We start from the raw sequence: 13,799 nt of genomic DNA, 5'->3' as shown, positions 1-13,799 counted from the left end.
TTTGCCATGTTCTCGAATTTCAGATTATGAAAAGGGATGCCGTAATCATAATCGAATTTTAGAACGCAAATAATGTTCCGATATATAGAATTTCCTTATGTTGAACCATTCCAACATAACATTCATATATATACTTGAATAAATTTGATTACAATCTCATGATCTAAGTTTTTTGATTTGAAATGAAGTACAATTTTCTCTCCCTTAATTATAGCAAAACAACTTTTCCCAATTGAAACTTTTGTTTTCTATAATTAACATTGCTAACTTTCAACACTTATCATAATTATCATGCTCCCACTAACATGATGATTATTAGCATAACACTTATGCTCCCACTAGCTTTGACATGTACTCAGAAATCAGTTGGACTTCTAGAAATCAATACTTTATTGACTTTCTTACCAAACTTCAGATTTCTGATACGAGGTTCTTTGATAAAACTTAATCAAAAGCATACACCTTTCCTTAGATAGCACACATGTGTGTCTAAACAATTTCAGAACTATGAAAAGGGATGCTGTAATCATAGTCTCAATTGTTTAGACCTTTGCCATTCCTCACAAGTCCATGTCAGTGTGTCGGTTAACCACACACGCTCCACTAACAACTTTGAGAATGCAAATATCACACTTGGTATCTACTTAAAATCTACTTAGTGAAAGCGTTTCCTCACCATCATTTTCATGAATCGGAGAGAAACCTTATGACACTTAGATTTTATGGTGTATGTGTTCCTATCCATGTGAATTTGTCAAAACCAAAATCACAAGACAAGGTTAGTGACAAATCCAAACTCATGTGGACCGAACTTGTGCAATCTTAACTTCTTGCCACCTGGCAGCACAAGGGCCTTTCATTGCTTCCAAGTAGTTATGCAAACAACTGAGAACTTATAGAACTCAGATGCATAGCCAACTTTAACTGGAATGGGCACAGAAATAGGAATATGTCAACACGATAGGTTATACACCTCAAGTCGTGCGCTAGTGATAAAGTAGAGGTTTTTATTCTTGATTAGACTCTTTTAGAATCTTTTAGACTCCCACTGTCCTCTTGACATATTACACTCTCTTGCCAAGACCCATTCATTGACAAACAAATATTCAAGAGATAGTGCAGATTCTTATCAAGACAAACACTTCACACAATTGGCCTAAGTTGGTCTCTCTTTTATCCAAAACATCACAACTTACCAATTTCAAATGTACAAGAGTAGGAGACATTTTACTCTTACATTTGACAAGTGTTAATAAACCTTCTTTAAGATGTGTCACTCAAATTACAATCTTGGAGTATGACTCTAAGACTTGTTTTGGAACGAAGTATATATCACCTTCTTGATTTAACCATTTCAATAATTCATGACTCCTCTTCTTAGCCATAGGAATGCACTAAGATGTCCCTAGAGGATGAATTGTGATATAGTCTCACAATCATTAGATGATCATAAAACATGATACTAAAGTACTCTCCCATCTTTTTAGATTTGAGAAACTTTTATCTTTCTGCCAAATTTGATTCTTCTTATTCGTTCTGCCATACATCACAACTTTTCCAATGCTTCAGAATTATACTTAAACTTGTAAGTATCACCATATTTACTAAACTTTATTAAACCTTGACGAATAGTCTTATCGATTTTTTGTGGTGGACTTGACTAGTGCACAAGAATGTGTACTCGATCCCTTAGTCCTTCACTTGACTCACATATACATGTGAACAAGGAATTAGTCTTAATTTTCCAAAGATGAAAATTCTCATTCATCATACAATATAACTTGCATTATTCCAAGTTTCTATCCAACTGAAACTTGGGTGATGAGAATCTTTCCTTATTTGATAAATTATGACACTACCACAAACGAAAGAATCAAATTCATTTTCCAATGTTGCTATCAATGGAATCATATAAACAACACTTTTTTTTTCACAAATGCCACTGTAAGGATATTTAAAATAAATAAAAAACAAAACTTTTCTTTTATTTAAAAATTGCGGAAAAACTTATCCTTACAATGCAAATGCATATGAAAAACATGTTGTTATCTATTCCTAAGCAATCTATCACAACTCTTAAGCAGCAGCTCAAAATTCTAATCACTGAACCATGCGATCGAAATCCATCTTCGCGATTAGAATCAACTTACTCTTCTTTAAGTTTCCTCTTTTTTCTTTGATTCTTAAAACTTCAACATGTGACCCAGTCACATCATGTAATAAGAATATCCAAATAGGAACTTAATAGAGTTAGATAGTGGACTTACCTATAGTAGAGTCAAACTTTTTGACTTGACCAACCTTATGATCTTTCAGGTACATAGGGCAGCTTTGCAACCAATGCCCCTTCCTTTGGCAATATATGGACTCTTTGGGAATGGTACACGAGACTGTGTCAGACTTAGCCTTTCTCTTTACCATTTGGTCAACCGAGTTGACTATGGCCGATCCCTTTCCATTGGGAAGAAAAAGCTTTTCTGGATTTTCAATGTTACCATTTTCAATGTCCATGGAAGTTTGGGAAGTTGATCTTCTAATCAAATTTTCTTTACTAGTGCTCCAAATCATTGCTGATTCAGCAGCACCTAGCAAATAGATAAGATCATTAAGGGTCATGTCATAGTCTGTTTCATAGTAGTCCCAAAGGAAACTCACTATGTGACTTAGAAAGTGATTTGAACAACCAACTTTCTCAAGACTTTGACACCCAACTCTCCCGGCTTGTCAATATGTGACTTGATCTACAAGATGTGAGCATACATAAACCTTGCTTACCAATAGGGCTTGAGTGACCTTGAACTATTCAAGAACTTGTGGGTTAGGGAGAATAATTGGAGGAGGTGGAGGAAGTGAAGTATGATTTCCATGCGCCAACCACGGGACATCATCTTCATTAGGAAAGCTTGTTCCATGAGATTTGGGAAGATCATAGTTGTCTGAACTAGACATTTACAATGGGAGAAATTCAAGTTAGTTGATTTAAATTCCTTAATATAACACCCAATATGAAATATTAAGGCTAGGACCCAACACAATATTTTATAACTTGGAAGAGGGATGTCGTAATCCAAGCTATAAAATATTTAAAGGTAGGTGAATGACGATTCACCAGTTTCCACCATGAAAAACGAAATAGAAATATTAGGTTTTAATTGGATTTGAAACTCCTAGATATTTTGAGATTCATTGAACTTTTCAATGGCATGTTTCAATCTCGATTGTTCCCTCTCAAGTTTTGTGACTGGGATGCCGAGGATCACAAAACAAGGTGTGAATAACCATGCAAATATACTTGGTACCCTTAATATTTATCACTTAATCGATGTGCCGGTTAACCATACGCACTCCACCGATCCTATGCTAAACATTAAGTTACCCTTTGCCTACCTTGTTAAATCCAGGTTAGTGTGCCGATTAACCACACACGCTCCACTAACAATTTAAGCGAAGTGCAAAGTGTAATTTCATGAGTTAGCACCAAATTCACATTTTCCTAAAGTAACTAAGATTGGGAATTTATAAAAGGTTTAGTTACTTTATATTTATCATTATACTTATAATGAAGGGAGAATTATAGTCCTTGTCCTACCCGTTCGGCTAACGACCCTCCACCAGTCAAGGAAACGGTGGGTGAGAGTGGACACCCATTAAACTGCCATTTTACAGGCAGTAACCTTATACCCCCTTATAGACCGTCTTCGTGAATGAGGCCTACTAACGGTAAGACTGACTTTGATCTTATACATATATATTATTTACTTATAATACTATAAAGTATATAGGTTGAATTTTAACTTTTAAAATTCTAAGGGTTTAACTTGGAATTATAGTATTCATGAGGGGAAACTTTACAAATTCCAAAACTTGAGGGAAAGTTTTTAATTATTCAAAAACTTTTGTATTTTCATAACTTATGAGTTTAATTAAGGTTTTAAAAACTTTAATGAAGAGACTCTTGAACATCCATAACGTGAGGACAAGTTATGGAGTTCATAAAACAAAAAGACTCTTCAATTTTGAAACCTATGCATTTTAATGAATCTTTAAAAGAAGTGACTTTTGGTAATCCACAACTTGAGGACAAATTATGGACTCCATTAAAATACATTTAGATCAAGAATTAACTAACAAACAATTTTGAAAATAATTCCTATGATCTACCAAAACTCATAAGTGTATGAACAATCATATCAATAATTTCAAGAATTACATAAACACACATAAAACATGAAATTTTGATAAGAACCTTGAAATTGGTTTACCATAATCGATACCACATCAAAATAGGTTTTATAAGTCTAAAACAGTTTAAGGTAATGATTCTAGACCAATTCCATCCTTAAAACTCAAAGATATGCTGTCAGGGGGTCCAACTCGTCGAGTGCATGAACCAACTCGATGAGTTGGATGAAATTAGGCATGGACTCGTCGATTCCCTTAATGGACTCGGCGAGTCAGCTGTCCAGACAGCATATAAACTTCGATTTTCAGCAATTTGCATCAAGTATAAAAAAAACAAGCCTAGGTTCTGATACCACTGAAGGGATTTGGGCATTCTAACACTCCTATGGTGTACATGCAACCCTATAAAGCTTGGATCTATGTTTTCTCTATTATACATGAAAATATTTGATATTCCAAGGTTTCATCCTAACTAGCATAATATGAAGCAACTATGCTACAAGAATCTAGTAGAATGACATACCTTTTGATGTTGTACCTTGATTCCATGGAGCTTAAGAGCCTAGTGCCTCAAGTGTGATACCTCAAATGGTTCACATAACACCACCAACAACTTGGAATAACTTGAGAGAGAGGTTCTTATGCTCAAATCGGCTAGCCCTCATGTGTACACACCTTAGTCCAATTTCTTGAGCCATGAGGTCCTTATATATTGTGGCTATTAGGGTTACACCATGTAACTCATGTCTTTCCATATTCTTCATGCTCCATGGGTTAAAACCTCCATGGAATATCCATGGGTTACTCCATGGGTTTAGCCCAACATGAAGAACTACGGATCATAATCCCACATATATAAGAATGAATGATTTACACAATCAATCCCCATATATTTAATTAGTATCCTTTTGATCACAAAATTAATTCCAAATTATATCTTGATCAATACTAATTAAATAATATGATTTCATATTAATAAATTATAACTTATAATATACTAACAAATCATAAACATCCTTTTCTCTCAAAAGTCTATCCAAATTGTTCCGATGCCATGCAACCCAAATGGACAATGCCAAATCGGGTCAAGTACATCTCAATTATAGTTATGGACTTAGACACTAATCCAACATTAGGTACTTCTGGTTCGAAAGGAAATGGCCCGGCTTGATCGCAACACATACACCCATATTTTACGCAATCTTAAGATTTTGGGATTGTACTCTGATAACTGTTTTTATTATAAAATATCTTTAAAGATTTGAGTAAATGATAAATGGGTGTTTTGGTTGTTTTAAAAATGAAGTTTTTACCTTCGTATTTTGGGATGTTACAAGTTGGTATCAGATCCTTGGTTTGAGGGATTCGGGGCATACTCTCGGGAGTGTCTGAACTCAAACTGAGGGTTTGGTGAAAATTTTCATAAAATAAATGTTTTTTTAAAGAGGCTTCTAAACAAAGAAATGGATGTGATGCATGCAATTGGTCGAGCTCAAGAAAGTGGTTCCCAAAATACCAATACATGTTAATTATGATATATGATATCATTAGGAAAATTGCATGCTAGATTAGGACTAAGGATCTGCTCAGGATTTTATGATAGGAGAGATGCCTTTATATGTGTGACTATATGAGCTTTTAGGATTGCATGCTAGTATGGTTTTTCAGATAAGTGGATAGAATGGATTGATTAGTGTATGCTGGTTAGATTTTTCGTTGCCTGAATGCTGCTTGCTTTGTGCTTTGTATGACTCTTAGCGATGTGGATCAACTACTAATCTCAGAGTGATATATCGGACCCTATTGTGCAGTTCTTGTCTGTGACAATCCGAATTTTTTTTTATCTTGTACACTTTTTCAAATCAATCAAGGTCAGACTCGTTTTTGTTATTTTCTAGCACTGTTTGGAGTCAATTAGAGTGTTTAAAACCTAGTATAATCAGGGTATGAGTCGTGGGATGAGTATTGTAGGTGTAACACCTTGCAAATGAGCCAAACACACCAACACATGGTGTGTGCGGCCGCACACCCGAGTGTGCGGCCACACACCCATCCCAGCCGCACACTCCCACCTATATATTCAACACTTAGTCATCTTGAACACTTTTTCCACTTCTTCAAAGCTAGAACTCGTTTTCTCTCAAGTATCATCCAAAGTCCCTCTTCAATCTTCAATCTAGTAAGTGATACATCCTTTGGTTAGTTAATACATGACCTTATCTAGCCTTTCCCTTTGATTTGATCCATGAAAACACCTATTTGGTGTTAGATCTTTAAGAACACCAAGAACACCTAGAACACATACTACTTTTGGGGCTTTTAACTACACTTTTAAGCCTCTAGCTCGAGTATACACTTGCAATAGCTTGTTATAGGCTAAGGACCCTTGAATTTATGCATGAAAAACGCCATTTCATATGATCTTCATGGGTGTACGGCCGCACACACCATGTGTGCGACCGCACACACCATGCGTACGACCGCACACACCATGTGTGGCCGCACACACACTTTTAAGGGTCCAATATGGCAATAAACTCCCATTCCAACTAGCCAATGGTCAAAACACCTTCCCTAGAACATCCTTATGGCTTGGAAACACGTTTTGGCACACTTCATAGTGAGTGTACGGCCGCACACACTCCTGTCCGTACACTCTGGCCGCACACACATAAAACCCATGACTTTGTGGCCTTACACTCAAATATAGGGCCATACACCTCTTATGTGCAACCATAGGTGTTGGTAACACTTAATTCTAAGTGTTTTTATGTCCCTAAGGCGTGTCCCTATCACTTTAAGTGGTTATATATGTGGAATGTAATCATATATGTGTAATTATATGTTAAATAGGAATCGTTTGTGCTCAAGACTCCAATTGACACCCAACAATCCTATATCGATCTTTCATTCGAGTTACTCACTACAGGTGAGTTCATACCCCCTTAATTAACCTTTTAAATGTTTTTAAATGCTTTTATGGGGGGGGATACAAGTTGAACTATTATAGTTATTATATCAATCACATGTGATTAATAACTACCAAACAAGTGGATTTCTTACTTTTCAAACTGTGTTATCAAACAAACTACTTCAAACTGTTTTACAAACTCTTTTAGATGTCAAATACTTTTATTAAACTCTTCTAAACTTATATTCTGTTAAATGTGTATCTATATAGATATAGTTATATAAGTAGGATTGAAAGGACTTAGGACTGATAGCTCACCTTGCCTCCTGTTCCTTGTTTGGTTGTGGACTTAGGGTATCGGTTATTTGTCCAAAGTTCGTTTGAATCCTAGTCATATATTATGTATATGTATATAGATATAAAAGTTACTTCTTTCTATTCAATACCTTTGGGTAGCAAAGGTATACAAACATGTTCATACATTCAAACAAACATTACAAGTAACCTATAATAGGTATAGTTTAGGAAGATACTAATACTATTACTAGAACAGTGAAACATACAAAGAGTCAGTTCATACATGAGTCAATACCATACAGAGAGAACATAACATACATATAGAGAATACTATGATGAGAAACAAACAATACCATACAGAGAGAACATACATACATACTAGACAGAGAGAGAACATACAATACAGCTAGTACATACAATACATTCACCAGTGCACTAATACAATTATGTGAGCCACGTAACGGGGCATGGCATCACCTGTCATGGCCCGTTTTGTATCCAGAATCTCCTTAAATGGAGAGCGTTGAGTTTGTGTATAGATCTATACTGGATTGACTATCCTACACCTTGCTGCTCGCTACAGTGGGACTTGCAAGTCTACGGGTGCTAAACGTCATTTCTTCCGACGTCTTACATCGTCGTGTTTATAGTCAGTAGTATGGTACAGGCTGATCACATGGTACTTTAAATAACAATTGGTTTAAGGTAGTTAGTACAACAGTAGTTACTTAATACAACACTACAGTACTATTTCATTTTCCCATTGCATTCACTTTGTGATCTTCACACAATAAACAGTAATGTAAAAACTATATTTTTGGTTAATGATAGTCAGATTTGGGAAAATATATACTCTTACAAGAGACACACACGACCACTAGATGCCTTGGTAGAAGGCTACTGTTAGTAGGAAACATAGGGTTTTCTAGGAGAGTTCAAACAATTTACAAACAATTACAAACTTATACATTACATACTTACAAACACTTTCATACAAACACAGACACTAATATACTTATGATCTCACCAGCTTTAAAGCTGATAAACTCTTTCAAAATAACTTGTATTCTCTGGTCACCATTAGACAGGTACCGGTGCCAGTTTTTTAGAAGATGGAGCTTGTTCAAGACTCATATTTTATTTTGATTCATATTTTTGGTGTCTATTTAACTTGACAGAACACACTTGTATTAAATTATATTATTAATGCAATGGATGATGTTGTTGCTTGTTTACTACTATGCATTGTTGTGATACTGTACATGACGTCCTCCACCCCCGAACGTTTCCGCCGTTCCGGTTTTGGGGTGTGACAGATTGGTATCAGAGCTTTGTTTATAGTGAATCGAGTGTATCAACCCATAAAAGATATACGAACTATAAACACAGCGGGATTTAAAAATACTTTGATAAAGAGTTTATACTTTTAAATAATAAAATATTTAACCAAGTATACATACCTGCATTCATACTAAAATCAGTGTCACTAGGACAGAACGAAAGTATTACGATTGTTGGGCTGCACAAGTAGACTTAGAGACATATAGTCAAATCTGGGAAGATATAGTCTGATCAACTATATTATCTGAGGATTGACTAGCATGTGTGTAAGTGTGTTTGTGAGGTTGCAACAAGTCTAAAAACTTACCAACACTACTACAATGAAAACAATAGAACAGAACACAAACTTAAAATACTATAGGAGTATTTTGTGTTACTATAATTACTTATCTGAGAACTAAAAAGGTCTTTGTTAGTATGTCAATAGTTGCAGAATGGATACACTAAGGTTATATGTAACTAGGATGTCATAGACTTAGAATCTATGATCTTTGATTTACTTCCTGTTCCTTGTTTGGTTGTGCGCTTAGAGTTAGGGTCACTTATTTGAAGGTCTATCCTGTCTTGGTTACATATGACTGGTATGCACTACGCAAATGTTGAAGTAACTGATAAAGATCATCTTATAATTATCTAATTAGTGCGTCTATTTAGTTATTTCTTATACCCCCTTTTCTCGTGTAGATATCATGGCTGGATTCCATCTTCCCGGAGACCCATACTATCCCAACCACGGCAATGCTGGATGGCTCGGAGAGGAGCCAGAGGATGATCATCCCATCCCTTTGGATGATCACTATGCTGAGGGTTTTTCTGATGGTTCTGACTCAGAGCCAGAAGTCAACAACCTACCCCCAGTAGCTCAAAACCCAAACCCAAATCCAAACCCTCGTCCCGCATATCAAGGTCCCACACCTCTGTGGGCAACAAACTTGAACAGATGGAGTCACGAGCAAGGTCAGCCGTTACCTTACAACAGAGACCGAAGCTTCTATGACTTGAGCGAGGGAGGCTCAGCTGATCGAGTCCTACCCATCATGGTCCGTAGGATAGCTCGGAATGTTGAGCAAGGTCGAGCAGCCATCGACCGAGTCGTGGAAATTGATGCCAACTTGGCGTTAACACGGTCCGCATTCGCCAACTCGAGGTAGCCATGGAAAGGACTAGGATAACTAATGGGACTCTGCAGCAACAGTTAGCTGCATCCCAAGCTGAAGTTAGGGAACTTCGGGCTAGACAGTCAATGTATGAAAGGCGCATGCGAGACATAGAACGCCTTCTGTCGGAGTCAAGGACTCACTCTAGTAGTGCTCGTCACCGTTAAAGTCTCCTCGACTTCTCTTTTGGATATAACTTAGTTTATGTAAAAACTCTAGTCTAATTTCCTATCTTTGTCAAAAATTGGACCTGTTAGGTCTTGATTAGGTCGCAGATCTGTCAAAATTTTCCCATCTTGGTTTGATGTAAGACCTACTTCTAGGTTATTTTTCCCGAGCTGGTTACATCTGTAATACCAGTATTATTGACAGATATCTATTCTCATGGAAATTATTATCCAAATACTATCATCTGTTCGTACTAGATCTACATTCAATCGTGCTATTCAATTGTGCTGTTGGACTATGGAGAGTTAGTCCATGACGCATTCTCATCAAATTCTTACTATTAAATTCTTATCAATATCTTCATCTTTGTAAACTTATAGTTGAAAGATGCCTCCACGTCGATCAACGAGACGCAATCCTCCGATAACTGCAACCCCACCTGCTCCCCAAATCGATACGGCAGCTCTAAATGTTGCAGTAGCTATGGCTGTGGCAACAACCATGGCTCAATATCATTCTTCAGGTTCCACTGGAGGGGGAACACTTGTTCAATCTACTCATGGTGAAATCCCTGTGCGCTTGAAAGAGTGCTCTTACAAGGACTTCACCAGCTGCAAGCCACTGTCCTTTAAAGGGACTGGCGGAGTCATTGCCCTCTCGCAATGGTTCGAAAAGACAGAGTCGATCTTCGAGATCTACTCATGCCCTGAGGGAAGCAAAGTCAAATTTGCGGCATGCACCTTCGAGACAAAGGCCCTGACATGGTGTAATAGCCATGTTAAGTCACTATCCTTAATAGTGGCAAATTCTATGGGCTGGGAAGCTCTGAAAGAGCTGATGATTGAAGAGTACTGCCCGAGAGGCGAAATCCAGAAACTGGAGCAGGAACTGTGGAGCCTAACCATGAAGGGCTCCGACATAGTCTCCTACACCGCCAGGTTCTGTGAGCTGGTGGCCCTCTGTCCCAACATGGTTCATACAGAGGGAAAGAAGATAGAAAGATACATATGGGGGCTGGTGCCTCCATTACAAGGAAATGTTTTGGCTTCAAACCCCACTACATTTGATAGTGCCAAGCGATTGGCACATTGGCTTATAGACCATGGGGTTCGTACCCCGGCCGCAACAACAACCCTGGCCATCTCAGAACCTTCCAAAACCGCTGATTGCAAGCGGAAGTTCTAGGATGACAAGAAGAAGAAAAAGACTGCCAAAAAGCAGCAGGTCGTGGCAGTTCATGCTGCGATAGCACCTGCCGCTGCTGCTCCGGTAAAGCAGTACGCTGGAAGTTTGCCTAAGTGCAACAAATGCAACTTCCACCACACAGGAGCCTGCCGGGAAATGCAGTGTTCGAACTGCAACAGGAAGGGGCACACTGCCCGTTTCTGCAAGGCACCGATGAGGCCACTCAACCAAATCCCCGGCGCAGGTGTGGGCCAAGCTTGCTACAATGGTGGCGAGGTGGGCCACTACAAGAGGAACTGCCCGAAGGCAGGGAATGCCGGTGGAGTGGGAAGAGTTTTGGCCATAGGCCACGAGGAAGCGGTTGCCGACTCCACAGTGGTCACTGGTACGTTTCTCCTCGGTAACTCTTATGCATGCATATTGTTTGATAGTGGAGCGGAGAGGAGTTTCGTGAACCAAAAATTTGCTCATTTCCTTAAGCAAAAATCACGAGCACTTAAAGAACCGTTCACTGTAGAAATGGCTAATGGAAAGACAGAGAGCACTAGCAGTATATACATAGGGTGTACCCTAACACTAGATAGCCATTCATTTTCGATCGATCTCATGCCGGTCTCAATTAAAAGTTTCGACGTCATTATCGGAATGGATTGGTTGAGTCTTCATCGTGCCGACATCATGTGTTACGAAAAGGCAGTTCGCCTTAATCTGCCATCTGGCGAAACTCTAGTAGTTTATGGCTACAAACCCGGCACGAACCTTCGTATCATCTCGAGCAATCAAGCTCAGAAATTCTTGCGAAAGGAATGTCGCGCAATCCTTGCTCATGTGGTCGATGTGAGCCAAAAAATGAAACACATTAAGAACATTTCAGTAGTACGCGACTTTCCCGACATCTTTCCAGAAGAACTCCCAGGATTACCTCCGCAGCGTCAAGTCGACTTCAGAATCGACTTAGTTCCAGGGGCTACCCCCGTAGCCAAATCCCCCTATCGTCTAGCACCTGCAGAGATGCAAGAACTGTCCTGTCAACTTAACGAACTACTCAGCAAGGGCTTTATAAGACCAAGCTTCTCACCCTGGGGAGCTCCAGTCTTGTTCGTCAAGAAGAAAGACAGATCATTCCGTATGTGCATCGACTATAGGGAGCTCAACAAACTGACTGTCAAAAATCGTTATCCTCTGCCTCGTATTGACGATTTATTTGACCAACTTCAAGGGCGAACTTCTTTTCAAAAATCGACTTAAGGTCCGGATATCACCAACTACGAGTGTTAGGGGAGGATGTTCCGAAGACAGCCTTCCGAACTCGTTATGGGCACTACGAATTCGTAGTGATGCCGTTCGGATTAACAAACGCGCCCGCAGTATTCATGGATTTAATGAATAGGGTGTGTCGTCCTTACTTGGATCAGTTCGTCATCGTCTTCATCGATGACATACTTATCTACTCTCGTAGTAAGGAGGAGCATAGTCAACATCTGCGACTAGTCTTAGAAACACTGCGTTCGAAGAAGCTCTATGCGAAGTTCTCGAAATGCGAATTTTGGATCTAAAGAGTCGAATTCTTAGGGCACGTGGTTAGCGAAGAGGGAATACACGTGGACCCTTCCAAAATCAAAGCCATTGAGAGCTGGTCAGCACCGAAGACGCCTACAAAAATTCGTCATTTTCTAGGCCTCGCTGGCTACTATCGCAGGTTCATTCAGAACTTCTCCCGCATCGCGAAACCTCTTACAACACTGACCCAGAAGGGAGTGTCCTTTGACTGGGGAGAGAAGCAGGAGAGAGCGTTCCAAACGCTCAAGCGAGCCTTGTGCACCGCACCAATACTATCCCTCCCCGAAGGGATAGAAGACTTCGTTATCTATTGCGATGCGTCTAATCAAGGGCTCGGATGTGTTCTGATGCAGCGAGGTAAGGTCATCGCCTACGCCTCGAGACATCTGAAGACACATGAGATCAACTACACCACTCACGATCTTGAGCTAGGAGCAGTTGTGTTTGCTCTGAAGATCTGGAGACACTACCTGTATGGTACAAAAAGCACTATCTTTACAGTCCACAAAAGCCTACAACATATATTCGACCAGAAGGAGCTCAACATGAGACAACGACGATGGGTCGAGCTACTCAGTGATTACGAATGCAAAATTCGCTATCATCCCGGCAAGGCCAACGTAGTAGCTGACGCCCTAACTCGGAAAGAATACTCTGGTCGTAAAGTCAAATCATTGACTATGACTATCCATTCACACTTGTCCACACAAATTAAGGAGGCTCAGCTCGACGCTTTGAAACCTGAAAATGTGGCGGGTGAATCCCTGAAAGGGATGGATAAGAACTCGGAAGTTAAGGGTGGCGGAGCTTATTATTTCATCGATCGGATCTGGACCCCGAAACACGTTGGTTTCAGAGACTTGGTCATGAACGAGGCGCACAACACTCGTTATTCCGTCCACCCAGGTTCAGATAGGATGTATATGGATCTTAAAAAGCAATACTGGTGGCCTAACATGAAAGCAGAGATTGCTACCTTCGTAAGTAAATGCCTTACT

The sequence above is a fragment of the Lactuca virosa genome, chromosome 4, assembly GCF_052849685.1.
Source record: "Lactuca virosa cultivar CGN04683 chromosome 4, Lactuca_virosa_CGN04683_v6, whole genome shotgun sequence".
NCBI lineage: Eukaryota > Viridiplantae > Streptophyta > Magnoliopsida > Asterales > Asteraceae > Lactuca > Lactuca virosa.
Note: the sequence above shows the minus strand (reverse complement) of the source record.